Source organism: Berghia stephanieae, unplaced genomic scaffold (assembly GCF_034508935.2).
Source record: "Berghia stephanieae isolate SIO BIC M18660-M18661 unplaced genomic scaffold, UCSD_Bste_1.3 scaffold6113, whole genome shotgun sequence".
NCBI lineage: Eukaryota > Metazoa > Mollusca > Gastropoda > Nudibranchia > Aeolidiidae > Berghia > Berghia stephanieae.
Window position 1 is genome coordinate 1 of NW_027627638.1, and position 5001 is coordinate 5001.

The window sequence follows — 5001 nt, forward strand, 5'->3', positions numbered from 1 at the left end:
GACTTAGGTTTTGAACTTTTTGGGCCGAAAAATAAACCTTTTTGAATTGAATATTGAAAATACAAGTTCGTGAGAACTTATCATTAAAATGGGCTGTCTAAAAACATAACAAGAGTGAGTGACGTCTAATTTTGTTCCCTTCTTGCAATATAATTGACGCCAGTTGACATTCAGTGAACTCCTATGGCGCATGCTATTTAAATTTTAGTATAAACATGACACACAAAATGACTGGTTTTATGATTGTGGTGAACGCTGGGAGACAAAGCCTGTTCAATGCGGGGATTATTTATCAAAAATAAAAGAAAAATGCAGTGAGGGACCGGAAAGAATAAAAATTAACAAATGAATATTATATGAAATACAAGCGGATTATTCCATCAAGACTTTTTTTTTATAATGAAAATAGTTTGAAGGAATCGACGTGTGCTTTTTATTTTTTATTATTATTATTATTATTATTATTATTATTATTATTATTATTATTTTATTATTATTATTATTATTATTTTTAAATTATTATTATTATTATTATTATTATTATTATTATTTTATTATTTTATTATTATTATTTATTTTTAAATTATTTTTATTATTTTTATTATTATTATTATTATTATTATTATTATTATTATTATTATTATTATTATTATTATTATTATTATTATTATTATTATTATTATTATTATCATTATTATTGTTATTATTATTATCATTATTATTATTATTATTATTATTATTATTATTATTATTATTATTATTATTATTTATTATTATAGCTAGAACGAAGTTGACGCAACTCAGATCTTTTTTTTGTTTGTTTTTTTTTTTTGTTTTTTTTTGTTATTTTTTTTTTTGTTTGTTTTTAGGGTTTTTTTTTTTTTTTTTTTTGTTTTGGCATTTGTTTGTTTTGTTTTGTTGTTTTTCTTTTTTCTTTTCTTGGTTATTAATGGTATCAGTTTATTTTTTGGTTCCTTTTTACCATTTTTTTTCCACTTTCATGTATATGTTGTCATCAATTGTGTATTTATTAGCGAAAGCCTTTAAGATTGAATAACTTTGAAATAAACTTTTTTTTTTTTTTTTTTGTGCCCGTCCATGTTATGAATAATTCTGTAAACTTAGCAATGACTATAAAAAAATGTGTTTTTTTCTCTTTTTTAGGAAAATTTTTGTCTAAAATCCAAGCCTATCTCCATGAGAAAAAATGTTTTTGAATTTTGAAAATCCATTCATAAATAAACAAGTTATGCAGTTTCAAAGGTGTCATTTATTTGGATGACCGCAAAGTGGAAAAAAAAACGCGAAAATAGGGGACGCTTTTTCGGCATTTTTTTCGGCCTTTGGTTGTATCTTGCGTAATAAATGGATTAAAGATTGAAACTTGAAGAGCAAATTAGGTGGTTTTTTGTATAATACGGGAAAAGTACCGTCATATTCATATGAAATTTTACAACCAAAAAGAAGAAATGTTCATGTATTACCTTGTCAGCGACAAAACCTCCACCCCCGGGTAGTTTTAGAAATATTTTACTCCAAAGAGTAAAAATCTATTTTTAACGGTCTTCTGGTAATCGCCCCGAGTTTTGTCGCTTAACATAATCTAAAATGACCTTTTTTCTAACTTGTGCAACTTTCATCATATTCATCGATAAACAGCGTCGAAAATTAATTTGTTAAAATAGCATATACGAAAGGGCTTCGTCCCATATTTTGACGCAAATTTCCCGGGCATTTCCCGTGAGCGAAAAAGGGGCCCCAAAGATTTGTGCGGGATAGTCATTGCTAGTAAACTGTATTAACCAGACTATAAAATTTAAGGTTACCCCAAAGTTTCGTGCCTGGCTCCCTTTACTTCCGGATGACAATGCTGTGAGTTTCTTAGCCAAGCGCATACTATCTAAACAAATTAATGCGGGGATAGATGCTGTGCGCTGGGCTAAGAAACTCACAACATTGCCATCCGAAATATAAAAGACTAAACACAAAAACTATGTGTAACCTTGACATTTATAGTCTGGTTATTACAGTTAATGATAATTACTCAAAACATGGATGGCAAAAAAAAAAACCCAAAATAAAACCAAAGACCTGAGTGACGTCGACTTCGTTCTATCTATTATAATAGTGGCCTAATGGTATGACACTCGTTCGCTTTCGGACCGGAGTGTTGAGGGTTCAAGTAAGAGACTGGAAACATTAATCATTTATCGCAATAAATTGTTTTGATTGTTTTAGTTTTTTTTTTTCTTTTCTTTTTTTTAATTTAAAAGGGGAAGGGCAGGGTTGTTATTTACTCTCTTTTATTTTCTTCCGTTTTTCTTTCTTATCTTTTTTTTATCCTTGCTAACGGGTAATTGTTTTGAATTTTTACGGGAAAAACCGCTAAAGTTTATTTCACAACGTAATTGCCCAAAAAATTTTTTTAAACCGATCGGCAACAGAAGAAAAAGCATAAAATGTTGGAGTGAAGAGTGAAGGACATCAAGTCAACAGAATAGACAGATCGGGGGGGACATAAAGTCAACAAGGGACAGATCGGAAAGGCATAAATCAACAAAGGACAGATTGAGGAAGCATAAAGTCAAGTTTGAGACAACCCTGGGACGGTGTCAGTGACGTTTGATGAGACAGTCTTTCTTATTTGGTTGTTTAGGCAGGACGAGAGCTTGCTGGCGATGAATGGTGGCGGTGTCAGAATCCACCTTGAAACCTTTTTTTAAAAAAATAAATAAAAAAATAAAACAAAACAAAACAAAAAAAAAAAAAACACACAAAAAAAGCAAAACGAAAAAAAAAACCCCAACAAAAACAACGAACCAACAACAACAGCCTACATACAAGATACTGTCATTTTGTTTTGAAAAATATTTTTGGTCTTTTTTTTTTTTTGGGTTGTTTGTTTGTTCGGGTTTTATTTTTTTTTTTGTTTTTTTTGTTATTTGTTTTTTTCTCATTTTTTTTTGGCTTTATATTTTGTTTGTTTGCTTGTTTTTTTTTTTTTTTTTTATTAGTTTTGTTTTGTTTGTTTTTTACCTTGGTTTTTTTGTTTTGTTTTGTTTTTTTTGTTTAATTTTTTTGTTATTTATTTATTGTTATTTATTTTTTATTTTTATTTTATTTTGTTTGTTTTGTTATTTTTGTCTGGGTTTTGTTATTTTTCTTTTTACGAGAGAGGTGGCCAAATAGCTAAGGTATCAATCATACTTACAAACGGCGCGATGGGGGGGGGGGGGGGGGGGGGGGCATCTTGTTTTCATTTCCTTGAATAGTACATATATTTATTAGCATTACCCCTTCCGCGGGCATTTTGTCTGATGTCAACAGGGAAAAACCCATGTGGTCCAAAGTGGGCGAATCAGGCTAAATAAACAATTCTTCAAAGGAGAAGTTCAAGGAAGACATGAATTTTAGCAGGTTTTGGCGGAGTAAACTTTTAAATACGATTCAATAGTCGATGTCACGCCGCCGGGCAACGCGGCCATCTTGGTTCTAACAAAGAAATCAATACTTTTTATTTTTCATGCTGGCTAGAACTTTTCATATGTCTTGGGGTCAGAATGTGTAAAATTCAAAACATGATCAAAGTATGTGTTTTTTTTTCCTCTGGATACCTTTATACTCGCCGGAGAAATATTCCAAACGGGCGTCCGCCATTGTTCCAAATATTTTAGAGCCAGTGTTACTAAGTTAACCATGCTCATTAGGAAGGAAGTGACGTTACGACTTTTGAATTATATTGACAAATCACTTATTGGTGAAGATGACCGTAACACAGCAACTGTTGTTGCCAAATTTATATTTTTTTAAAATTAAAAAAATTCCAGTCCCGATAGCTCACACCCAGAGGGACCGAGATCTTTCCCGGTGCATCGAGTTTGTTTTTTTTTTTGTTTTTTTTTTTTTCTAAACCCCCTCCCCCCCCCCCTAACCTGTCCACCCAGCAGTGAAGGGTTTTACTGAGTCTGTTAACGAGGAAAAGTTTTCCCATAGACTAGCGTCCTATCCAAAGGATACCAAGCAATTGCTATTGTCCGTTTTACGCTATGGAAACCCGATAAACTCCGGCTCCCTGGGACAAATCAATGTTCTGAAGGGCTGTAAGTTAGTCATTATGAAAGCGTGAATACTGTAAAAAGAATTTACATTTCACCAAATATCTAGAAACACACACACACACACACACAACACACCACACACACACACACACACAAAGAAAATAGAAATTGAAAGATAATAATTTTTCATTAGAAAATTATAATAGGATAGCGACTTCTTTTAAAAAAAAAAAAAAGCGCCCAATAAGGACTCGAACCCTTGACCCTCAGATTAAAAGTCTGATGCCTAACCGACTGAGCTAACCGGGCTTGTAGATTGGTACAGTTTAAATGTATTTCATATAGGATTGCTAAAGATATAATATTTTGAAATAATTTAAATAGATAAGACGTATCGTGATTATATTCTTATCTATCTCAAAGCATTCGTCAGCCCGGCTAGCTCAGTCGGTAGAGCATGAGACTCTTAATCTCAGGTCGTGGGTTCGAGCCCCAGTTGGCTGTAATTTTATTTTAATCTTTCTTATTATTTTTTTTTCTATTACCTGTCCCGCTTTAGTTTTTGATCACCGTTAGAATGAAGAACAGTATCTAAAATTAGAATTTGTTTTAAAGAAACTATTAATTTTTAAATGTAGATAGATACTCTAATGTGCTTTGGGTCATATTTTTGTGTGCATGTTTTTGTTTTTTTCATCCTTGATCTGAGTTTTTTTTTTAAAATAATTATGTATATCGGCCCTTGTTTTCACGGAAGTGACATTTGATAGCTTTTAAAAACATATATGAAATCATCTTATCATATGTGCGGGTATGTGGTTTTAGTGATGCCACTCGCTTTCGGATCGGAAGGTTTCCCGGTTCGAGCCTCGCGCTCGGCGCATAGTTAGTAAATTTGGAAAAAGGCTCTTTACTCACATTTTCTCACCATACTCAGTTTAAA

General features: G+C 31.7%; 1 non-coding gene across 1 annotated transcript; it reads right to left on the bottom strand.

Annotated features, from left to right (window-relative positions):
• Window positions 1-4295: 4295 nt before the first annotated feature.
• On the bottom strand, window positions 4296-4367 carry Trnak-uuu (transfer RNA lysine (anticodon UUU)). Its single transcript has one exon. It is a non-coding gene; the product is annotated as a tRNA-Lys (tRNA).
• Between the last annotated feature and the right edge of the window lie 634 nt (window positions 4368-5001).